This window comes from Hemiscyllium ocellatum, unplaced genomic scaffold (assembly GCF_020745735.1).
Source record: "Hemiscyllium ocellatum isolate sHemOce1 unplaced genomic scaffold, sHemOce1.pat.X.cur. scaffold_204_pat_ctg1, whole genome shotgun sequence".
NCBI classification, from domain to species: Eukaryota; Metazoa; Chordata; class Chondrichthyes; order Orectolobiformes; family Hemiscylliidae; genus Hemiscyllium; species Hemiscyllium ocellatum.
Genome location: NW_026867957.1, coordinates 716098 through 742414, shown reverse-complemented (window position 1 = coordinate 742414; position 26317 = coordinate 716098). Strand labels below are relative to the sequence as shown.

At 45.1% G+C, this 26317-nt stretch overlaps 1 long non-coding RNA gene across 1 annotated transcript; it reads right to left on the bottom strand.

Moving 5' to 3' along the window:
• Positions 1–9814: 9814 nt before the first annotated feature.
• Positions 9815–18837, bottom strand: LOC132810955 (uncharacterized). Its single transcript, XR_009643169.1, has 4 exons — positions 18783–18837; positions 18051–18157; positions 13530–13629; positions 9815–9874 (listed from the first exon to the last, which is right to left on the bottom strand). It is a non-coding gene; the product is annotated as an uncharacterized LOC132810955 (long non-coding RNA).
• Positions 18838–26317: the final 7480 nt, after the last annotated feature.

The window sequence follows — 26317 nt, the reverse complement described above, 5'->3', positions numbered from 1 at the left end:
ATCTCATCTTTCAATTCAGCCCTTTGTAACCCCAGAGTCAATACGGACCTCAGCAGTTTCTGAATGAACAGACAGTTGTCAAAACCTGGAACATTCCACCCGAAATGGTGCTGGAATTTGAGTCCATAAGGAATTTTAATCAGAAGCTTGCAGGGAATTGAAAATGAGGAGTTCACAGGTTAACATCAGAAAGTGGGTGATTGGGTCTAAATCTGACAGTTCCTATGTAGAGACGAGGTGTAATTTGGACAAATCTGCGTTCCCTCTCAGGGCCCAGAATTGAGCACAAACCCAAAGGGTGATCCCTTGGAACATCTTTCTGCTTTTTGCTTGAAAAAAAAGAGATACTTTCCCACAGACAGAACAGACACACCTTTCTCCTTCCCCAGTTAAATGTCAATGGTATTCCGATCCTGATGACCCTGCTGACGATAGAAAGTTGATTTTGAGATCCCTGTCTCAATTATTCTCAAATAAAATCCTATAAAGTGAATTCACAAAATAAAACTCACAGTCAGTGCAGGCTGAACAGTAAAGACAAATACTTCTCTTGGTATGTGTTTGATGTGTAAATGCTCCTCTTCAAATCACCCCGACCCCACCCAGGAAGAGGATATGCCCATGCGCCTCGCTGTACCTTGTCCCCAATAAAGATGGTGGCCATAACCCAGAACCCATCACCGCCTGAGGCCCACAGCCGTTTTCCCATTTGCTGTAAACGTGGGACCAAGAGTTTCTAATTCAGGCCTAACTACCTGTACAGAGTGTAATTAAACCCTTCCAGTCTAAACTGATCCAACTCCCCTTTCCTCCTCCTGCACACACTAAGGGTCACTCTAGGTCCAGTGACCCTCACTCAGAACTGACTGCAGCTGGGAAAATTAGAATCCCTACAGTGTGGAAACAGGCCATTCGGCGCAACAAGTCCACACTCACCCTCTGAAGAGTTTCTCAACCAAACCCATTCCCCGACCCTATTATTCTACATTTACCCTGACTAATGTACCTAACCTATACATCCCTGAACACTACGGGAAATTTAGCTTGGCCAATTCACCTTACTGCACATCTTTGGACTGCAGGAGATAGGGGGTAAAGAGTAAATAATAGGTGGGGACAGAGCCCAAAAGAAAAAATAACATTTGGAAAGAAAGGAGTAGATAACAATCTGCTGGGAGGGTGAATAGCTGTTAATGGAGGGGACAGGAACCTGTGTCTGGCAGCAGCTCAGTGGAGGTGCTGGAAATGGCAGTTGATGATCTACGTTCTGCTGCAAAACAGACCCCGATCTTCCAGCTGCCTGCTACTTTAACACACGAACCTGTTCCCTGGCCAACATCTCTGTCTCATGCTTACTGCAGTGTTCCAGTGAAGCTTGATGCAAGCTGGCAGAACATTCCAAAACACACCATATTTCAAGGACTGCAATTTCCCCTCCTACGTGGTCAACAATACCCTCCAGTGTATCTCCACCACTTCCCGCACCTCTGCCATTGAACCACACCTCTCCAACTGCAACAAGGATAGAACCCCCCCCAGTCCTCACCTTCCACCCAGATACAACGCATCATCCTCCGCCATTTTCACCACCTACAATCAGATGCCACCGGAGATATATTTCCCTCTCCATTCCTTTCAGCATTCCACAGAGACCATTCCCTGTGAATCCTAGTCAGATCCACGCTCCCCAACAACCCACCTTCCACTCACAGCACCTTCACTTGTCAATACAAGAGGTGCAAAACCTGTGCCCACACCTCCCCCTCACCTCCAAAGGACCATTCCCCATCCAGCAGAGATTTTCCTGCACATCCAAACACCTCACCTATTATGGCCTTTGCTTTCGATGTTGTCTCCTGGGACACCAACTTGCGGAATGTTTCAGGGAGCATTTCTGGGACACATGCACCAACCAACCCCACCATCCTGTGGCTGACCACTTCAACTTCCCTACCCACTCCTCCAAGGACATGCAAGTCATGGGCCACCTCCACCACCAAATCCCAGCTACCCGACGCCTGGAGGAAGAAATTGGGACCCTTTAACCACAGAATCAAGGTTTCCTCATCTCCCCTCCCCTGCCTTATCCCAGATCCAACCCTCCAACTCGACACCACGCCCTTAAACTGTCCCACCTGTCCACTTTCCTTTCCAATTATCCACTCCACCCTATCTCCATTACCCTCTAACTACATCTACCCATTGCCTTCCTAGCCCACTTCCCACCAACACCACACATCCCTCTTATTTATCTCTCAGCCCTCTTACTTCCCACCCCACTCCCAATCCCGGCATTCCTGATGAATGGAATATGCCCAAAACGTCGATTATCCTTCTCCTGGGATGCTGCCTGACCTGCTGTGCTTTTCCAGCGCCACATGTTAACGCAAGTTGGAAGAACAACACCTTATCTTCTACTTGGGGACCCTGCACCCCTCTAGCCCCAGTATCAAAATCAATAATTTAGGTCCTGAACTCTCCAATGTCCTAGCGCCATAGCCTCTTAACCCACACACCAGGCCTTGTTAGTACATAACCTACCATTACACATTAGCTATAGTTAGCCACTAACAGTCCCCATAAACGGCTATTCACCCTGCCCCAGCCAGATCGTTATCCACTCCTTTGTCCAACTGCTCCCATCTCTTTGGACTCTATCACCACCTATCACTTACTCCTTAACCCCGATCTTCTGCATATATACCAACATTTTTTTTCAGTAGCATCAGTTCTGAGGAAGGGTCAGCAGATCCAAAATGTTAACTCCGATTTCTCTTCACAGATGCTGCCAGACCTGCTGAGCTTTTCCAGTATCTTTTGGCTGTTGAGTGAGATTTACAGCATCCGCAGTTCTTTTGGTTCTAATTTACCAGGAATTTCTAATTCAGGTCTAGCAGCCTAAAACTGTGCGTTTATAAACCCTCCCAGTCCACAATAACTCAATTTCTTCCCCAGACTTTGCAGTCTCTCCCACTCCCTTCACACTCACTAGGTCCCCCCCACCCCCTCACCGTGACACTGCGCCTGCACAGCTCATGGCCATGTGTTGGCCTGCTGGACCCACCCCAATTCACTCCCATTGGCCGAAGGATCACGCCAATTCTCCTATTGGTCTGAAGCTGCTGTCAATCACCTGGGCCCCATTGTGACATGAGTGGGCTCCTCCCAAGAGCATCGGATGCTGAGGGGTGACCTCATAGAGCTTTCTAAAATCATGAGGAGTATGGATGGGAAAAATAGACAAGGGCTTTTCCCTGGGGTGGGGGAGTCTAGAACAAGAGGGTGTAGGTTTAAGGTGAGAGGGGAAAGATTTAAAAGGGACCCAAGAGGCAACTTTTTTCATACTGAGATGGGTGCCTGTATGGAATCTTCTGTTTGGGGAAGTGGTGGAGGCTGGTACAGTTACACCATTCGGCATCTGGATGGGCATGTGAATAGGAAGGGTGTAGAGGGATATGTGCCAAATGTTGGGATATCTGGTCGGCATGGACCAGTTCAACCAAAGGGTCTAATTCCATGCTGTATGTCTCTTGGACTCTGCCCTGGGATGAGCTTCATCATTCACAGTGAATGGGGCAGTAACGCAGAGCACAGGGGTTTGGGGCTATTCAGCTGTACTGGCCCCTCTGGAGATGGTGCCAGTCTATCCCAACTCACCTCCCATTTGTCTGTAGCCCTCCAAACCCTTCCTTAAAAAAGTTAAATTCCAAATTTGTTTTCTCAATAACTACTGAATCTGCGTCCAAACTGTTCCAGATGCTCAGAACTTAGTGAGTACAATAATCTTCACATTTTTAACCTGTTTTATTTGCCATTTACCCGAAGGTAATTACTCAAAATTGTGACATTAATAATTTCTCCGTCTGCCTCTCTGTAAATTAAATATCCTGGAAACAAATCTGCTCCTGGTCGAAATCCCTGCCTAACCTTCTCAGCTCCAAGGAGAATTAGTTGATCTTCTGCTAACTCTCCATAAAAGAGAAACCCATCTTAATTTTAGTAGTGCCATAAAGATGTACAGCAGAGAAACAGACCCTTCGATCCAACTTGTCCATGCCGACCAGATATCCTAAATTAATCACATCCCATATGCCAGCTCTTGGCCTGTATCCTTCTAAACTTTTGCTAATCACATACAACATCTCAAAGGCATAACTGGGTACTTGTACCTGCCTCCACACTTCCTCTGGCAGCTCCTTCCACACACGTACTATGTTCAGCTGGAAACATTGCCCCTTAGATCCCTTTTAAATCTTTTCCCTCACACCTGAAGCCTGTGCCCCCAAGCTTTGGACTCACATATCCTGGGAATAAGACTCTGGGATTTCATCCTATCCATGCTCCTCACAACTGTATCCGATGCTCCAGGGAAACAGCCCCAGCCTATTCACCCTCTATCTATATAGCTCAAACCCTCAACCCTAGCAACATCTTTGCAGATCTTTTCCGAACCCTTTCAAATTTCATAATATCATTCCGATAGCGGGGAGACCAGGACTGAAAGCAGAATTCCAGAAGTGGCTGAATCAATGTGCTGTGCAGCCGCAGAATGACATCCCAACTCCACTACTCAATGTACTGACCAGTAAAGGCAAGTACACCAAACACCTTGTTCACTACCCTGCCTATGATTCCACTTTCAAGGAACTATGAACCTGCACTGAAAGATCTCTTTGTTCAGCAACAACCCCCAGGACCTTCCCATTAAGTGTATAATTCCTGCCCTCATTTGCTTTTCCAAAATGGAGCACCTCACATTTATCTGAAATAAACTCGATCTGACAATCCTCAGCCCATTTGATTGAAGTCCCATTGTACTCTGAGGTAACCTTCTTTACTGTCCAGTGCACCTCCAATTTTGATGTCTACTGTAAGCCTACTAACTATACCTCATATATTCACACACAAATCATTGATATAAATGATGAAAAGCAGTGGACCCAGCACTGATCCTTACACCATATTGCTCATCACAGGCCTCCAGTCCGAAAAGCACTACTCTCCGTCCCCAACCTTCCCGCCAATTGTATCCAAACAGCTGGCTCTCTCTGCATCCCATGGTGTCTAACTTGCTAACCAGTCTGTTATGTGGAACCTTTTTGAATGTCTTTCTGAAGTCCAAGTTAGTGATTTATGTGCAAAGCCATTGCTGGCTATCCCTAATCACTTCTTACATTTCCAATTACATATAAACCTGTCCTTCAGAATTCCTTCCAACACCTTGTCTGCCACTACCCTCAGGCTCACCAGTGTATTGTTCCCTGGCCTTTCCTCATCACCTTTCTCAAATAATGGCTCCTGTCTTGCAGCACCTCACCTCCGGCTATCGGTGATACAAATTTCTCAACGAGGGGCCCGGCGATCACTTCCCACAAAGATTTGGCATACACCTGATCAGGTCCCACAGATTTACTCAGCTTTATGTATAAGACATCCCGTACAACCTCCTCTGTAATATGGACAGTTGTCAAATCATCACTATTTTTTTCTCCAAACTCTCGAGCTTCCATTTTCTCTTTCAGTAAAAGCTGACATGAAATCCTTGGGTAGTATCTCTCCCACCTTCTGTGGTTCCACAGACAGCCTTGTTGATCTTCGAGGGTCCCTATTCTCTGCCTGGTTACTCTTTTGTCCTTAGTGTTTTGTAGAATCTCTTTGGATTGTCCTTAAACCTCCTTCCCCCCAAAGCTCTCTCATGTATCCTTTTTGCCCTCCTGTTTTCCCTCAAGTGTACTCCTACTGCCCCATACTCCGAGGGATTCACTCAAACCCAGCTGTCCGTAGCTGCCATATCCCTCCTTCATCTTTTTGACCAGACCCTCAATTTCTCTAGACACACAGCATTCTCTACACCTACCAGACTTGGCTTTAACAGGAACATACTGTCTATGTACTCTTGTTGTCTCATTTTCACAGGCCTATGGAGGCAATAGCAGATGAGGACATGGAAACAGTCACTCTCAGTAAAGAGGTAGTGTTGGAAAAGATAACAGCCCAAAAGAACATGGGTCTCCTGGCCGTGATGGAATGCATCCCAGGGGACTAAAAGAGATGGTGAAGGGTTTATTGTCCTTCCTTGCTAGAGGGATGGTTATGCTGCAGTTGTACAGGGTGCTGGTGAGGCCACACCTGGAGTACTGTGTACAGGTTTGATCTCCTTACTTCAACAAGGATGTACTGACACTGGAGGGGGTGCAGAGGAGGATCACTAGTTTGAGTCGGGGGTTGAGAGGATTGGTGTATGTGGAGAGACTGAATAGACTGGGATTATACTTGTTGGAATTTAGAAGAATGGGAGGCTGTATTGGAAAAAATAAAATTAAGAAGGGAATAGATAAGATAGAAGCAGGGAGGTTATTTCCATTGGGGGGCGGGTCAGCCTAGAGAGCACAGCGTCAAAATAAGGGGGTCTCTGATTTAGGACAGAGTTGAGGAGGAACTTCTTCAGCTAAAGGGTTATGATTCTGTGGAATTCCCTGCTGAGTGTAGCAGTTGATGTTATCAACTTGAATGTCTTTAAGGCAAAATGTAGATTTGCAAACAGGAATCGAATTAAGGGTTATGGTGAGAGAGCAGGAAAGTGGAGCTGAGGCCATGAAAAGATCAGCCCTGGTCTTATTGAATGGCAGTGCAGGCTTGAGGGGCCAGATGGCCTACTCCTGCTCCTATTCCTTCTGTTCTTATGTTCCCACTTTCCAGCCGTCCCTTTGCCTGGGGTTGCAAAGAAATATTGAAAGTTCTTGCCTTGTACCGTCAAAATTCACCTTTGTCCAATTTTGAACACCAACTTTTAGATCTGATCTATTATTTTCTGCAACTATTTTAAAACCAGTAGAATTGTCGTCAAAGAATCCCAAGTGTGGAAGCAGGCCATTCGGCCCATCACATCCACACTGACCCTCAGAGCCTCCTATCTTACCCCTGTAACGCTGCATTTCCCATGACCAATCCACCTAGCCTGCACATCCCTGAACATTTCCCATGGCCAATCCACCCACCTGCCCATCCCTGAACAATACGGCAATCCAGCCTGGATTCTCCACCCAACCTGCACACCTTTGGACTGTGGGAGGAAACCAGAACACCTGGATGAAACCCACACAGACAACCTCAATAAGGTGATCGTCCTGTTCTTATTTCCCAGTTCCACCCAAGTAATTTCAACGGGCGAACCCCCATGAATATCCTCCCTAAGCACAACAATAATGTTATCCCTACTCAAAAACACCATTCCACCTTCCCTCTTATCCCCCTTTCTACCCTTCCTCATATCTATTCCCTGGAACATTAAGCTACCTGGCCTGTCCAACCTAAGCCACGTTTCTGTCATACCCACTATATCCCAGTCCCATGTTCAAAACCATATCTTAAGCTCATCTGCTTTCCCTGTAAAACCTCTTGCATTGGAATAAATGCAGTGCAGTGCTATCAAAAGGACAGACTGATGGGCAGAGGGGGTGGGATGGCCCTGTTGATGAGGGATGACGTTCAGTCCCTTGGGAAAGGGGGATACACAGAATCAGGAGATGTAGAGTCAGATTGGAGGGTGGCTAATGTTATCCCACTTTTCAAAAAAAGTTGGGAGAGATAAAACAAGGAATTATAGACCGGTTAGTCTGATGTCAGTGGTGAGAATGACGCTGAGTCAATTACAAAAGATGAAATTATGGCTCATTTGGATAGCAGTAATAGGATTCGTCAGAGTCAGCATGGATTTACAAAGGGGAATATACTGACTTGGATTGAAAATTGGCTGGCTGACAGGAAGCAAAGAGGAGTGATAAACGCTTCCTTTCGGAATGGCAGGCAGTGACTAGTGGGGTACCACAAGGTTCGGTGCTGGGACCACAGCTGTTGATAATATACATTAATAATATAGATGAACATCTTAAACGTAATATTAGCAAATTTGCTGATGACACAAAGCTGGGTGGCAGGGTGAAATGTGAGGAGGATGTTATGAGAATACAGGTTCACTTGGACAGGCTAGGTGAGTGGGCGGATGCATAGCAGATGCAGTTGAATGTGGATAAATGTGTGGTTATCCACTTTGGAGGCAAGAACAGGAAGGCAGATGACTATCTAAAAGGAGTCAAGTTTGGTAAAGGGGAAGTACAACGAGATCTCGGTATTCATGTACATCAGTCAATGAAAGCAAGCATGCAGGTACAGCAGGTAGTGAAGAAAGCTCACTGCATGCTGGCCCTCATAACAAGAGGAATTGAATAGAGGAGCAAAGAGGTCCTTCTGCAGTTGTACAGGGCCCTGGTAAGACCGCACCTGGAGTATTGTGTGCAGTTTTGGTCTCCACATTTGAGGAAGAGCATTGTGACTATTGAGGGAGTGTTGGGTAGGTTCACGAGGACAATTCCCGGAATTGGCGGAATGATCATATGTTGAAAGATTGGAGCGACTGAGTTTGTGTATACTTGAATTTAGAAGAATGAGAGGGGATCTGATTGAGACCTACAAGATTATTGAAGTGTTGAACACTCTGGAGGCAGGATGCATGTTCCCACGGATGGGTGAGTCCAGAACCAGAGGACACAGGTTAAAAATAAGGGAGAGGCCATTTAGAAGAGAGTTGAGGAGAAACGTCTTCACCCAGAGAGTAGTGGACACATGGAATGCACTGCCCCAGAAGGCAGTGGAGGCCAAGTCTCTGGATAATTTCAAGAAAGAGATGGACAGAACTGTTAAAGATAATGGAATCAAGTGTTATGGAGATAAGACAGGAACAGGATACTGATTGTGGACGATCAGCCATGATCATAATGAATGGTGGTGCTGGCTCAAAGGGCAGAATGGCCTATTCCTGCACCGATTGTCTATTGTACCTTGTCAGTCCTACCTCATTCTGTGCCTTGCCCGTGCCTGTCTAACTTCTCAACTGTACCAGCCTCAGGGTTACCTCCTTTCTCACTATCTCTTTAGGATTACCCCCACGCCCTCACTGGTTTAATGCCTCCCGAGTAGCACTAGCAAATCTCCCTGCTTGGATATTAGACACCTTCCAATTCAGGTGTAATCCATCCTTGTTATGCACGTCACCTCTCCCCCAGCAGAGATTCCAATGATCCAAAAATGGGAATCCTTCTCCCCTGTATCAGATCCTTGGCCACGCATTCATCTGCTCTACCCTGCTATTCCTGCTCTCGCTAGCATGTGGCACCGGGAGTAATCCAGATATTACGACCCACAAGATCCTGCTTATTATCCTCCAGGCTAATTTGCTATATTCTGTCATCAGTACTTCATCCTTTTCTCTTATGTCACTGGTACCAATGCACAGCGACCTCCCACTGATCATTCTCCCCTTTCAGAATATTCTGCACCCTCGGAGCCATCCTTCACCCAGACAGTAGGGAGGCACCACCCCACTCTGAGGTCTCACTATCAGCTACAGAAACTGCAGTCTGTGCTGCAGACTAGAGAGCCCCCTATCACCATCGATTGCGTGGAACCTGTTATACCTCACATTATACTAGATTCATTACACTAGTAACTTGGCTGTCAGTGCGATATTCCCCTGAAAATGTGACCCCCGACGCTTTCCAAAACAGTATACTTGTTGGAGATGGAAATAACCACAGGAGACTCCTGCACTACTTGCCTTCCGCTCCTCCATTTCCTAGAGGAAACCCATCTACCTGACTGGATCGGCAGTTTTCCTACCTTTCTGAAACTGCCACCTATCACACCCCCATGCTCCTGTAAATTCTTCATTACCTTTAACCATTGCTCCATCTGATCCAGGAAATCCTACAGGATTTGCATCCTCACTTCCTGCAGACAATCAGATCATTGAAACTTTCCTTAATCTCCCACATCCAACAGGAAGAGCACATCACTGTACGAATGGCCATCTCTGCACCTTAACAGTCCACAGACCCAGAAAAAGGCACACAATCTTACAGCTTTACAAAACATGACTCTAGAATAAATTAGTACCAATATTTTATATTAAAAAACTTTATCAAATTATCATAAGATGTGTATTTAAAGAAATAAACTGTCGCCCTACTGAATGTTGTAGCTTTACTAAAATAAAACAGATAAAGATTTATCTTTGAAGGGACCGAAACCCACTGAGCTGTGAGTCACAGATGAACAGCACTAAACAGAACCTTCGGTCAAATTTGTCCATGCCGACCAGATATCCGAACCTAATCTTATCCCTCTTGCCAGCACCTGGGCCATATCCCTCTAAATCTTTCCTATTCATGTCAAGTATCCAAATGCCTTTAAAATACTGTAATTGTCAGCCTCCACTACTTCTTCTGGCAGCTTATTCCATTCAGGCACCACTCTCTGCATGAAAAAGTTGCTCCTTAGTTCCCTTTTATATCTTTCCCCTCTCACCCTCAACTTATGCTCTCTATTTCTGGACTCTCCTACTCAGGGAAAAGACCTTGTCTGGTTACCCTATCCATGCTACTAATGATTTTATAAACCTCTATGGAGGTCACCCCTCAGTCTCTGATGCTCCAGGGAAAGAAAGCCCCAGCCTTTTTGCTCTCTTTCTGCAGCTCAAACCCTGACAGTATCCTTGTAAATCTTTGCTGAACCTCAAGTTTCACAACATCCTTCCGATTCACGGAGAACAGAATTGCACACAATATTCCAAAAGAGGCCTAACCAATGTCCTGTAATCACCTTCCAACTTCTATACTGAATGCTCTGATCAATAAAAGAATGTATTCTAAACATTTTCTTCAGTATCCTATCTACCTGCAACTCTACTTTCAAGGAAATATGAACCTGCACTGCAAGATATCTTTGTTCATCAACACTATCTAGGAATTTGCCACTAAGTGTATCAGTCCTGTTAAGATTTGCTTTTTTAAAATGCAGCACGTCACATTTATCTGAATTAAACTCCATCTGCCACTTCTCACCCATCTGAACAACATCCTGTTGTAGTCTGAGGTAACCTTCTTCGCTGTCCACTATACCTCTAATTTTGGTGTCATCTGCAAACTTACTAACTATACCTCCTATGCTCATATCTAAATCATATATATAAGCGACAAAAAGTAGTGGACCCAACACTGGTCTTTACGGCACTCTACTGGTCACATGCCTCCAATCTGAAAAACAACCCTCCACCACCACCCTGCCTTCTACATTTGAGCCAGTTCTGTATCCAAACGGTTAGTTCTCCCTGTATGCCATGAGATCTAACTTTGCTAAGCAGTCTTCCATGGGGAAGCTTGTCCAGTACCTTACTGAATTCCATAGATCACGTCCACCTCTCTGCCCTCATCAATCCTCTTTGATACATCTTCAATTAACTCAATCAAGTTTGAGAGACATGCACAAAGTCATGCTGACTATCACTAATCAATCCTTGCTTTTCAGTATACACATGCATCTTGTTCCTCAGGATTCCCCCCAACAACTTGCCCAGGCTCACCGGTCGTTAGTTCCCTGGCTTGTCCTTACCACCTTTCTTAAATAGTGGCACCATGTTAACCAACCTCTAGTCTTTCGGCATTTCGTCTGTGATAATCGATGATACAAAATATCTCAGCAAGAGGCCCAGCAGTCACATTCCCAACTTCCCACAGAGCTCTAGGGTACACCTGATCAGGTGCTGGGGATTAACCAAGCTTTACAGGTTACAAGACACCCAGCACGTCCTCCGCTGTAAGATGGACATATTCAACTTCTATTTTCCCACATTCTATATTGCCCATGTCCTTCTCCACAGTAAACACTGATGCAAAATATTTTGTTAGTATCTCTCCCATCTCCTGCGGCTCCACACGTAGGCTACCTTGCTGATCTTTGAAGAGCCCTATTCTCTCTCGAGTTACCCTTTTGTTCTTAATATATTTATAAACACCCTTGGGATTATTCATAACTCTATTTGCCAAAGCTATCTCATGTCCCCTTTTTGCCCTCCTGAGTTCCCTCTTAAGTATACTCCCACTGTCTTTAATGCTCAGGATTTTTTTGGTATTTTTGGATTGGAATAAATGCAAAATATTACATCTTGATAAAACAAACGAGAGCAGACTTACACTAATTAAAAACAGGGCATCGAGGAGCGATATGGAACAAAGAGGCCGAGGGGTTCGGGTCTTTCAAGTCTGTGTCACATGTAGACAGGGTGGTTAAGAAGATGCTTAGCACACTTGTCACCATTGCTCAGACCTTGGAGTACAAGAGTTGGGATGTTATTTTGGATGTTGGGGAGGCCTTTTCTGGAATTCTGTGTCCAGTTCTGGCCATGCTGATATCGGGAGGACATTATGTATTTGGAGCGGATTCAAAAGCGATTTACCAGGATGTTGAGGGGAATGGATAGTCTGAATTATAAGCAGAGGCTGGATAGGCTGCGACGTCTTTCACTGGCGCGCAGGAGGCTGAGGAGTGACCTTATTAGACTCAAATCATGGATGGGTGGTATCAGTAATGTGAACAGCAGGTGTCCTTTCCAGGAAGGAACCCGATTCAAGACTGGGTACACAGCTTTTAAGGTGACAGCAGAACAGCTTTAAAAAGAGATTCGGGGATTTTTAAAAAATATTTGTTCAGACAATGGTTTGTGTGTGGAATGAACTATCAGAGGAAGTGGTAGTTGTGAATCAAATTACAATTTGAGGGTGGCACAGTGGCTCAGTGATTAGCCCTGCTGCCAGGGCCCCAGGTTCGTTTCCAGCTTTAGACAACTGTCTCTGTGGGACTTGCCCATTCTCCCAGTGTCCGCATGGGTTTCTTCCAGGGGCTCCAGTTTCCTCCCTAATGAGAGAGCAGCCCTATGGTCTGGGAGGACAATGCTGCCTTTCCCTTTTACACAGTGATGCCACTGTGTCTCTGGGATGGGGAGAGGGAATGCTGAAGGGGTGGATGGGACACCACTCAGGCACAGTGCTTTGTCCTGGAGGATGTTCACTTTCTTTAATATTGTTGGGGGCTGCACTGATGTAGGCAAGTGGAGAACGTTCCAACACAATCCTGATGTGTGTCTTATAGAGAGCCGTGGGCGGCATGCTGGCACAGTGGTTAGCACTGCTGCCTCACAGCGCCAGAGACCTGGGTTCAATTCCCGACTCAGGTGACTGACTGTGTGGAGTTTGCACGTTCACCCCGTGTCTGCGTGGGTTTCCTCCGGGAGTTCTGGTTTCCTCCCACAGTCCAAAGATGTGCGGGTCAGGTGAATTGGCCATGCCAAATTGCCCCTAGTGTTAGGTAAGGGGTAAATGTAGGGGTATGGGTGGGTTGCGCTTTGGCGGGTCGGTGTGGACTTGTTGGGCCGAAGGGCCTGTTTCCACACTAAGTAATCTAATCAAACAGACACTGGGGAATCAGGGGTTTGGGGAAACTGAGGTTGTTCTCCTTGTAGCAAAGGCAATTGAGGGGAGCTGTGACAGAGGGATTTACAGAAATTATACATTATAATAATAAACCTTACACCCATCAGCTCATTATACAAGGATTACAGGACACACATAAAAGGTTTGGGAAGATTCAAAGAGAACTTTTATGCAGCAAATGGGATTCAGATGGAATACAATACTCACACACAATGCGAATATCCAGGTCCTGATGAATTGACTAATTCAATCAGAGTTTGGTGTTACAATGACTGAGATTACCATCTGAATGTCCACCTGTAGTATCCTGTAATACACGTTTATAAACTCCATCACTGTCAGTTCAGGTTAGAAACTCACACCATCTCCTCCTCCTGGCCCAGGATGACTGGACACATTACCCCTTGTGGAGGTCAGCAGTCAGTTCAGGGGAAACCTCTGTGGGTTTCTGTGAGTTTCCACCTTGGGATTTCATGCGACTGAACAGGGCAGATTTTTGACACATGGGACAGAATATTCCAGGAGTCAGTGAGATGCGGAGAGCAGGATTTGCTTCTTTTTTTTTCCCTTCCGTGCTGCCGCTGTGCCTCATCAATAAGACATGGGGGGGGGGGGGTGAAAGGTTCATGCAGCTCGATGGGCAAGTTGTCTCCATTCTGACCAATGGGCAGCAAGTTCCTCCCATAGAGTATCTCTAAAAACAGAGCATCTCTGCATGCTTCACACTGCCCACTGTTCCCAGGAAATGTTTAGAAGAATGGGTGGGGGGGGGAAATTCCTAGAAAAGGCATAACTGTAAAGTGCTAAGAGGATTGTGAAGAGAGAGAGATACACAGGAGAAGGGGGCAACAAGTTGTCAGATGGAGTATAATTTGGGAAGATGTCAAGTCGGTCAGTTTGGAGGGGACAATAAGAGAACAGAGTGCTATTTACATGGTGGAATCTGTAGAAAGCTGCACCAGAAAGGGATCTGGGGTAATTGTGCAGGAAACACTGAAAGCCAGCAGATTCTGGGCCAGTCACAAAATCAAGGGTTCTGTTTCGGATTCACCAAGTTTAAGGTAACACAGACACGGGTAAGGGGTTTCAGTAGCAATGGAGCTGGGGTGAGGTGGAGACAAGCAACGTTTCAGAGATTGGAATTCCTGGTGTTTGTGATTGTGTAGATGTCTGATTAGAAGGTCACCTTGAAGTCAGATATGACAGCAATATTGTGAAGAGTCTAGTTCTACCTCAGACTGCACCCAGTGAGAGGGAGGGGCTCAGCAGTAAGGGAAAGGAATTTGTATTAGCAACTGAAGGTAATGGATTTAACCGTAACAATGTTTCATCGGAGGAAACTGCAGTTAATAAAGTAGTGGGAATGTGAGAAGCCGTTTGATAACTGAGTAACAGTGGAGCAATGGAGAGGGATGATGGGGAGGGAGAGCTGGGCATCGTCAGTGTACATGTCAAACCTCACACTGTGCTTTTAGACAATGTCACCTCCTGGCAGTATGTAGGTGATAAACAGTAGGGACCAAGGATAGATCCTGGAGGGACACCAAATACAAGGAATTCATAAAGGAAAGGGAGACTGGGGATGGAGCAGGATTTACAAATGATGGTGAGGTTAAATGTTAGTTTTTTTTTGCAGAATGGATGAGAAGGACATAACCAGAAAAGACAGACAGACAGAACAAGGAACAATATCTGTGAATTGGCGAGGGGGAGTGACGGGGAGGAAACAGAGTTGGAATGTCTGTGGTTTAGCGAGACTAGGAAAAGATCAAGATGAGCTCTGATAAGACTTGACAAGAGGAGAAAGATGTAAGTTTGGGACAAAATTCAGGAACACCATGTGAGGCAGTTTGTCTCAGTGGGCTAGTGGGAGGGAGGGAAGCAGCAGAGGCAGCTGGTCGGATTGTCTCAGTCTTAGTGACAGAGAAACTCAGTGTGCTCGTTGCTCTTGTTGTTGGAGGGAAGGATGAAGGAGACAGGATGGTGGGCAGTGTTTACAAAGAAACAAAACCAGGGTTAGTGATGTTTAAAATGAGTGAACAAACCTAATGTATTTAACTTTTATCCAGAATATTAAAATGTACAACTGAAGTCCCTGTTCGAATCCCAGCTCGGCAGACGATGGAATCTGAATTCATGAAATAATAACGAATTAGGAATCTCCTGATTTCCATGGAACTATTGTCAATGGCAGAAAATATCCTGCCAACCTGACAGTCGCCCAACAAGTTACTCACTGCATTAATCACTGCAAAGTCTCAACAAAGGAATGAAACTGGATGGACCACTTGGCATCTAACAAGGCACCAGAAAATACAACCACAGAATCAGCCCTCTCGGCTCTGCAACATCCTGCTCACTAACATCCGGGTTTTTTGTGCCAAAACGTGGCGAGCTGTCTCACAGACTAGTCAAGGAACAGCCTGACATAGTCATCCTCACAGAGTCATCCCTTACAGATAATGGCTAGACACCACCATCACCATCCCTAGATATCGAGAGTGTGATGATGGAAAAGCATAACAAGGTGAGGCAGCATCTGAGGCGAAGGAGAATCGATGTTTCGAGCCTAAGCCTTTCATCAGCCTGACCTGCTGTGCTTTTCCAGCACCATACTCTCCACTCTGATCTCCAGCATCTGCAGTCTTCACTTTCTCCTGAAATCTCTGGATATGTCCTGTCCCACCAGCAGGACAGACCAGGCAGAGGCGATGGCACAGTGATGTACACACCTTTTGCCCTGGGAGTACTCAGCATTAACTTTGGACACCAGGAAGTCTCATGGCTCCTGCTGATTACCACGTACTGTGCTCCCACGGCTGACGGATCAGTGCTACTCCATGTTGAATAACACTTGGAGGAAGCACTGAGGCAATAAAATGGTGACAAGCCTACTCTGGGTACAGGATTTCAATGTCCTCTACCAAGAGTAGCTCAGCTGCAGGATTACTGACTGACTGGTCGGGTCCTCAAGGACATAGCTGCTCAACTGGGTTTGCAGCAGGCGGTCACGGAACCAGCAAGATGGAAAAACATACTAGATCTTATCAGTATGAATCTATCAGCTGCAAATGTATCTGTCCATGACAAGAGCGACCATCCCACAGTCTTTTTGGAGACAAAGCCTCACCTTAAAGTTGAGAAAAACCTCCCTTGTGCTGAGTGGTACTATCACCATGCTAAATGGGACAGATGTAGGATCTCAAACTGGATATCTGAGGCACTGTGGGATAACAACAGCAACAGAACTGTACTCCAGCACAATCTGTAATCTCATGGGTTTGTACATCCCGCACTCACCCATCACAATGGACAGGAAAGGATGGCATGCCATGAGCAGCACCAGGCATACCTAAAAATGCAGTGCCAACCTGTTGAAGCTACCAAACGGGACCATCTGCATTTTAAACAGCATCAGCATCAAGCAACAGAGCTAAACGATCCCACAACCAATGGATCAGATCAGAATTCTGCCACACCCACTTGTGAATGGTAATGGACAATTAATCAACTTGTTGCAGGAAGCACAACAGATATCCCCACCCTAACTAACGGAGGGATCTCACACATCCATGCAGCATTTGCAGCAATTCTCAGCCAGTTGCAAAGTGGGATGATCCATCTCAGCCTTCAACAGTGGTTTCCAAAATCACACACGTGAGTTTTAAGTCAGTTTGACTTAGTTCGAATAAGACCAAGAAATGGTTAAGTAGTGTAAAGGCTATGGGTCCTGCTAACATTCTGGCAATTATACTGATAACTTGTGCACCAGAACTTGCCACCCACAAAGCCACGTACCCATCCAGCACTGGCATTGACTGACAATGTGGAACATTGCCCAGGGATGTTCAACACAAAAACACAGGTCAACTCCGACCCAGGCAATTTCCCTCGATCAGCAGGAAAGTGATGTAAGTATTCATCAACAGGGCTATCAAGCAGCTGCTTAGCAACAGCCAACTGAGTGACACTCATTTTAGGCTCCACCAGGGCCACTCAGCTCCCGATTGTGTTACCACCTGATTCACAACCTGACAACCAGCTGAATCCCAGAGGTGAGGTAAGAGTGACAGCCCAGTCCCACTCCAACACCACTATTTCTAGCTGATTCCACCCTCATCTCAGCTCATATACTGAAACTCTCATCCATCGTGTGTTATCTCCAGACTTAAATTATCCAAACACACTCCTGGCCAGCCTCCCAAATTCAACCTCCCTGTAATCTCAAGAAAAATTGAAAGCTCTATCGCCCACGTGCTCACTTCTCCCCAAATGTGTTCACCCGTCAAAAGGCTCCTATAAGCAACAACAATTTAAAATTCTCATTCGTGACTTGATTCCTGGCTGTTCTCATCCCTAGCTCCATGCACCACACATCCTTTGAGACCTCGTCAATCCATTTACTTCGAGACTCCTAATAATTTGTTAATTCATTACTTCAACTGTGTAGCTGATTCTACAGTTGCTAAAGCAACATGGTCTGGAATTTGCAGACAAAACATCACAGGTCTGCGTTCCACCTTTAAGACATCCCTCAAAACCTGCTTTTTGGCAATGCTTTTGGTCACCTGACCTAATATCTCCATCTCTGGCTTTATATCTAAAATTCTCAATGATATTTTATATGAAATTATAAGCATGATAATAAAATTACAAACTGTTCTTGGTTTGGACATTATCTTCAAATCATCACTGTTGCTGTAATGAATAATCTGTAATGCCACTTACCCAACCACATTGTGGGAGCACCTTCACCACACAAACTGCAGCTGTACAAGAAAGTCAAGCATCACCCTCTCCACAGGCAACAGGGCTTTGGCATTAATCACTGGGATCTGTGGAAAGAGAAACACAGTTCAAGGGGGTGCAAAATGCATGACAGGGAATGAAAGTGGTGCAGAATTTGATAGTCAGAAACTGAAGGAAAACACACTTGTATATTGGAAAAAAGAATTCTTGACTCAAAAATATTCAAGACAAAATAATCTGATATTAGAGCAGCACATGGTCAGGGGCTGGGCCACGTGAAAAATTCATTTACAAATGGTCTGTAAAAGTAATAATACAGTATTAAACAGACCAAACATACCCCCATGGTTGGAGACTGAGGAAGCTGGACATTGACAAAGTGGTCCTGAGGGAGCCCAGAGGTGATTCAGAGCAGGATTGGCTGCTGTCATCACAATGACTCTGTACTAGAGAGAGGCTGCACATGCGCCTGGCTGCACCTTGCCCCCTACAAAGATGGCGGCTCCGCACGTGTCCAGTGAATCGTTGTCCCGAATAAAGATGGCGGCCTCACTCAGGCCTGCAGCCGCTGAGGCAATTCCGCATTTACTGCAAACACGGGACTGGGACGTTCAAATTTGTGTTTTCCGACGTGCACAATTTGTTTGTAAAACCTCTCCGCTCATGACATCACAGCTTCTCTCACATTTCCCTGATTATTTCTTTCCTTACCGTATCCTTTCTCTCTATAACTTCCCGAGCATTTATTACAGCGACTCTGCGTCGGGCGCGAGGGTGATCACATGGTTTACCTTAGCCCCGCCCTTCATTCACTGTGATTGGTTGGAGGATCAACCTCCCGCAAGGTCCTCCAGCTCCGCCCACCGTCCTTTCATTGGTCCGGTGCTGACATCAATCACCTGGGGTCACTGTTGGCTGGAGCATGCGCAGTGTGTCCTGCTTGTGCTGAGATGTTGGGTCATGTGATGGGAGGTAACAACAATGACTGCAGATGCTGGAACCCAGATTCTGGGTCAGTGGTGCTGGAAGAGCACAGCAGTTCATGCAGCATCCAAAGTGCAGAGAAAAAGCCCTTCATCAGGAATAAAGGCAGTGAGCCTGAAGCGTGGAGAGATAAGCGAGAGGAGGGCGGGGAGAAAGTAGCATAGAGTCCAATGGGTGAGTGGGGGAGAGGATGGAGGTGACAGGTCAGGGAGGAGAGGGTGGAGTGGATAGGTGGGAAAGAAGACAGGAAGGTGGGGCAAGTCCGGAAAAGTCATGGGGACAGTGCTGAGCTGGAAGTTTGAATTAGGGTGAGGTGGGGGAAGGGGAAATGAGGAAACTGTTGAAGTCCACATTGATGCCCTGGGGTTGAAGTGTTCTGAGGCAGAAGATGAGGCGTTCTTCCTCCAGGCGTCTGGTGGTAAGGGAGCGGCGTGAAGGAGGCCCAGGACCTCCATGTCCTCGGCAGAGTGGGAGGGGGAGTTGAAATGTTGGGCTACGGGGCAGTGTGATGGATTTGTTGGGGTGTCCCGGAGATGTTCCCTGAAGCGCTCTGCTAGGAGGCGCCCCCAGTCTCCCCAGTGTAGAGGAGACCACATCGGGAGCAGCGGATACAATAAATGAAACTGGTGGATGTTTAGGTAAAACTTTGATGGATGTGGAAGGCTCCTTTAGGGCCTTGGTTAGAGGTGAGGGAGGAGGTGTGCGCACAGGTTTTACAGTTCTTGCGGTGGCAGGGGAAAGTGCCAGGATGGGAGGGTGGGTTGTAGGGGGCGTGGACCTGACCAGGTAGTCACGGAGGGAATGGTCTTTGCAGAAGGCGGGAAGGGGTGGGGAGGGAAATATATCCCTGGTGGTGGGGTCTTTTTGGAGGTGGCTGAAATGTTGGTGGATAATTTGGTTTATGCGAAGGTTTATAGGGTGGAAGGTGAGCCCCAGGGGCGTTCTGTCCTTGTTATGGTTAGAGGGGTGGGGTGTGGAGGGCGGAGGTGCGGGATGTGGACGAGATGTGTTGGAGGGCATCTTTAACCACATGGGAAGGGAAATTGCAGTCTCTAAAAAAAGAGGCCATTTGGTGTGTTCTCTGATGGAACTGGTCCTCCTGGGAGCAGATATGACGGAGAAGGAGGAATTGGAAAATGGGATGGCATTTTTGCAAGAGGTCGGGTGGTTGAGAGTTTGCTGAGGGTAAGAATTCCCTTTGCGTGAGCTCTGCAGTAGATTTCCTTTATTCATGGAGGGCACTGCCTTCCTACTCATTACTGTATAGCTGTGACTGATGAATCAATGCCATTTGAATCAGTACATAAACACCCCATTTTCACAACATCTGAGATCTTTAGCACATTGTATCACACTCTTCTTTGGAGACAAATAAAATGAAACGGAGCCTCAAGGAATCGGAGCAGGCATAGGCAATTCATCCCTTTCAGCTTGTTCCCCCATTCTGTCAGATCATGGCTGGGCCAACCCAGGCCTCAATACCTCTTTTATGCTTGATCCGCATAGCCTTCAACTGCTCAATATTTCAAAACTCTATCTACCCTTTTTAAAATAATTTGAGATAGAATCATAGATTCCCTACTGTGTGGAAACAGGCCCTTCCGCCCAACAAGCCAGAACAACACTCCGAAGAGTAACCCAACCATTCCCCTCCCACATTTAACTTTCACAAAAGTTTGGGTGAGAAAATTCTAGCCATTCACTGAGAGAAAAAAATCTTTACTTTTTCTAAAATGAATGTTCCCTTGTTTGAGACTTCACTGGTGCTGGAAGATCTAGTCAACGTCCACCCTGTCAAGCTCCTCAGAATCTTGTTTCCATAACATCATCCCTGCTTATCTATTCTTGATAGGTCAACCCTTTCATGCTTGAAGCAGCTAAGTGAATCTGTTTTGAATGGTCTCCGATGTTGGTTTATCCTTTATTAAATATGGGAGCTAACATTGTATACAGCACTGCAAGTGAGGACTCAGCAACAGCCAGTGTGGTTAACCAATCCTCAATCCATGCTAATGCATTACCCCGATACCATGAGCTCCTCAATTGTGCAATTCACTTTTATGTAGCTCCCTATCATTTGCATTTTTAAATTCCAAATACAGAACATCATTGGATTGCCCTGCTAGTTATCTCCTCAGTGAACTGTCGCAAATTTGTCAAATATACTTTCTCTTTCACAAAACCCAGTCTACCATGTTTAATGATAAGCTTTTCTAACTGTCCTGCAATTTCTTACTTTAATATTTGACTCTGTGGATTCCTTCAGTAGATTTGCTAAGTATGATTCCCCTCTCTTAAATCTATGCGGACTCTGTCCAATCCTGTCACTGTTCATTAAGAAACTTGAGTGTACTCCAATATAGTTAGTAAATGTATCTGTAGTTATTTCTAAAAATTGATTACTTATAAATGCTGGACCCAAGCAACATCAATGAATTTGTGACTCTGAGTTTGGGTTATTGTGTTTTTTTACTGTTAATTCCTTTTCGTACTGTGTTATGCAGACAGCACCAAGTGATCACTCTGAATTGTGAGTAACTTTGATAATAATATATTTTAAAAATGACATCCCAACATGCTGCCTCCGTGCAAGGAGGATTTTATTCAATAGTTTGCAGATAAAACTGAACAGCATTTTGCTACAATTTGGCCAGACTGCAAGTTACACCAAAGTAGGAGTGCCTCACCTTTAGAGTGTTCCCAGATATCGTGCAGCTGCAGTATTTTGGTTTGCACTCAGCTATATGTTGTTCTCACTTGCTTCTTTGTGAAAGATTACAAAATTAACTTGGATGAATGAAGTTATGTTTTCTTTCATCAATATTAGGAGAAAAAAAAAGTCAGTATTTCAAGTGCTGATAAAGTAAAATAAACTGATAATCAGTAGAAAGGGTTTAAGATTGATAGATTCTTGTTGCCTCGAGGAATTAAGGGCTACGGGGAGAATGCTGGTAAGTGGAGTTGAAATGCCCATCAGCCATGATTGAATGGCGGAGTGGACTCGATGGGCCGAATGGCCTTACTTCCACTCCTATGTCTTATGGTCTAAGATGGATATGGAACAAATGCTGGCAAATGGGACTAGATTAATTTAGGATATCTGGTCAGCATGGACAAGTTGGACTGAAGGGTCTGATTTATTATATTGTACAACTGTGACTTCATTCTCTCAATTATTCAAGAAGTTGAACACTTCGAGGAGGAAAAGGAGAATTTATGCCGAGAATGCCCTTGAAATGATGATTGAGGTATATCAAACTCACATTGTTTCATCACCTTTTCCTCTGGGTTCTTCAATAAACAAACTTGTTTTGTTCTCTGAATAACTATGGATCATGTGATTTGTTCTGCACAAAATATTTCGTTAGGATCTAGTGAACTATTAAGAAGTGTTCATGTTTAAAGTTTAGGCAGCTTGATTGTGAATCTCATCTTGGCCTGAACACCACTTTCCTGCCAGCCCTCCTTAACTCTTCAACCCATTACTGATTAAAAGTCTGTGTGTCTCTTATTTAAATTTACTTCATGTCCCAGAATCCACAGTGTTCTGAGATAGGGAATTCCCCAGGTTCACCATCCTCTGAGAGAAGTAATTCCTCCAACTTTCCCTTCATTGTAAACTTAGGACGAGTCATTGTAGATTGAATCATCTTCTCTGCCTCTACTTGGTCAATCCCTTGACCATTTTATAGACCCTCAATGATACCACCTCTCATTCTTAGGCTGCAGTGAATATGAATGTAAATAGTGGTTGTCGTTCAGCTTGTGGCATTTTGATAACTGTGGCAGAGGATGTTTGTTCAAAACTGAGCTCGACAGTTAGTGCTTTTCAAATAAGAAATAGTTGACGACATTAAGTACATTAATATGTTGGCGTTTTGTTTTTAGGAAGACTTACTGTTGGGAAGATTTGGTTAAGGGAATATTGCAGTCAAAGCTGTGGAAGATTAACCTCCACCCATGTGTGAGGTAGTACACTGTGGTCAAAAGAATAAAGAGACCACTTCCTCTTTGGAAATATGTCCTTAAATAGGGCAGAGGGATCTGGAGATAGCAATGAGTGACTGGCAGCAAATGGCACCAGTTTGTGAGGTTACACAGAAAAGTGTATCATGGGTTTATTTCTGGGACGACAGAATGGAAATGTGTTCGATATGTGTAGAACCATGGACAGATCACCCTTGGAGCACTGCAAACAGTTCCGATCTTCATATTGTAATATGAATGTAGAGGCAGTAGGGAAGATAAAGAATAGTTACTGGAATTATATTCAAACTGAATTTGAATTCATCAAGTAAGATTGGACAGTCTTGTCTCATTGTAAAAGAGTGACATGGTCCAGTTATGTTTGATCGGGTAGACATGGAAAAGATGTTTCTGCTTGCGAATGTCAGAACCCACTGGATCTGTGGATATAATTGTAATCACTATTAAATCTCACGTGGAATTTGCATTGGGCGATAAAGTCTTTACCAAAAAGGGTTTCATCATTCCTGATGAAGGGCTTATGCCCGAAACGTCGAATTTCCTATTCCTTGGATGCTGCCTAACCTGCTGTGCTTTAACCAGCAACACATTTTCAACTTTGAATGTAGAACTTACTTCATCAGGAATAATTGAAGCAAATAACAGATGAATTCAAAGAGGAGCTTGGAATACAAGAAATCAAAGAAAACTATGTTGATGGGTTTAGGTTGGGAAGGAAGCCTGTGTAAATCACAGATACTGAGAACCTGTTTTTGTGTCCTGAAACGATGCATCTGTGTTGTTCTGTGCCATTTCTCTAGGAGCAGCAGCAGCAGCAGTAAACAAGACAGCTCACCCTTACCATTCTTAGAGAAAAGCAGAACCTCTGGCCACACAAAAGGGAAATAGCTCTACTGAGGAGGTGGTTCAAACAGTGGCCAACGACTCAATCCGAGAGACAGTGTGCCTTCATTACCTGGTGAGAAAGGTGAATTCTTTAACCAGAAATGATGTTTTGTTCTTCCAATGATCTCATGACTTAAGCAGGGAAATGTGTCTCATCAGTTAGATGATTTGAATCAATCAAATCTTTTGCTACGTTAGCACTCCTTCCCTACCCAAAGGATATGTGGGTCAAATAGGCACATGTCTTGCACTGCTTTAATTCAAGATTCCTTTATTCAGTCATGAGCTTAACCTATTCAATCCAAGTTCCTTGTGTTTTCCTTGGATCTGTGGGTGTGCACAAGGAAACTTAAACAATGTATGATTCAATATCAAAGTTGTGTTGTATCAATAATTGTAACCCCACTCTGCTCCTTGAGCAGATAGTTAATCCAAAGATTCTAGCTCAGCCCTTAACTTCAAGTTCAAGTTCTAAACCTTTCAGTGAGCAATGGAAAATAACAAAGAACAATGTCAATCATTTATTGTCTCTCCAGCCTCTGCTTCTGTTGCCACTGAATACTCCCATAAGTTTGACGAGCCAATGACTAAAGATGAGATTGAAGAGAAATCCTTCCATTCCCTTCTGCCACCAGAGAGCCAACACCACTTTCATATGGGGAAGGAACGCAGCCAGCAGGATGGTTCAGATGAGGACGTAGTGCGGGACCAGTCGGCTTCTCTTATGGATTAGGGTGAGTCGTGTTACCAATTAGTGGGATCTCAGTGCTTGGAATAGTTGCTCCTCTCCATGTTCGAGGTACCTTGCCATGAGATTCAGATGGAGAGAACGAGGACCATATGGTGTAACAAGTGTGAGCCAACAGTTGGGCAGGGCCTGTGTTTCTGAAAAAAAAAAGCGAGTCCCACTCGGTCACAATGTGCCCAGAGTTTATAAATCATGAAGGAGAATAAATACTTGACATTGTTAATCTTTGTGAACGAGTTCCCATATAGTGAAGACAACGATTAATATTTATTGGGATTCCTTGCTCCCCCAATCAGATAAACACGAGGCAAATTTCCCTGAATGTGAAGAATGTCCCTGAATTTACACCTTTCTACTGTTCATTAAAGGTAATAAGATGCAAAAGATATTTTTGCAGAGGAATTTGATTTGAACAAGAGACATTTGTGCAGATAGTAAGAGGTATTCTAATTGGAAGGATATGTTTAGTGATATCCTGCACGGATCGATGTTGGAGCCCTAATTATTCACTATTCATAATGAAAGGAAAGCCACATTCAACATTTGGGGCGACTCTGCAGATGACAGCGATTCCAAGTGTAGGTAGATGGAAGCACAGCATTAGAAAGCAATCTTGATAGATTCAGTAAATGAAAAACCAACGACAGATGAGTTTATGTCGACAAGTGAGAGGTTGGATCAAAATAGAATATTTTGTGATTGTGCAAATAGAGAGAGAGTGGACTCCAAAGAAACTACGTGGGATTGATCCAGCTGTATAGTTCACGAAAATGTCTCAAACAGGTTCAGAAAAATGACCAAGGGGCCGGTGGAATGTTGACATTGATCTCGACAGAAGACGAGATACCAAAGGATTAGAAGTCATGCTTCAGCAAATCCGAACCTAGTTAGACCAAGCTGTCAGGGCTGGGCACCATGGCTGAAGGAGAGTATCCCTCTGAGGGGAAGTGCAGTGCAGATTTACTGAAGTGATATTTGGATTCCAAGGCTTAACTTAAGAAGAAAGATTAAACAGATGAAGTGTTCGAGTCAGAACATTGAGGTGTAATAACGGGGAACACTTTTATACACAGAAATGGATAGTTTGATAAAGCTCCACAAACAGCGATTGATTGGAAATCATTTGCAAATTTAAATTGGAGGTTGGTAGATTTGGAATGAAAATGCTGAAGGATTATGGGACAAAGACAGGGATTTGTCACTATGATGAAGATGACCATGATTTGGGTGAATGGTGGAATAGGCTCACGAAGCTAAATAGCCTCCTCGTGCTCTGATGTTGATGTAACCGTGGCTCCCTTATTCTCTGCAAGTGCAACTCCTGTTGTGTTTTTGGTTATTTATCAGAACCTGGCAGCAAGTTAGTGACTGGAGTCCTGAGCAGAACGTTATCAGGATGAGGGACTTTGCCGCCCTCCCTCTATCCGCCCTCCCTCTATCCGCCCTCCCTCTATCCGCCCTCCCTCTATCCGCCCTCCCTCTATCCGCCCTCCCTCTATCCCGCCCTCCCTCTATCCCCCCTCCCTCTATCCCCCCTCCCTCTATCCCCCCTCCCTCTATCCCCCCTCCCTCTATCCCCCCTCCCTCTATCCCCCTCCCTCTATCCCCCCTCCCTCTATCCCCCCTCCCTCTATCCGCCCTC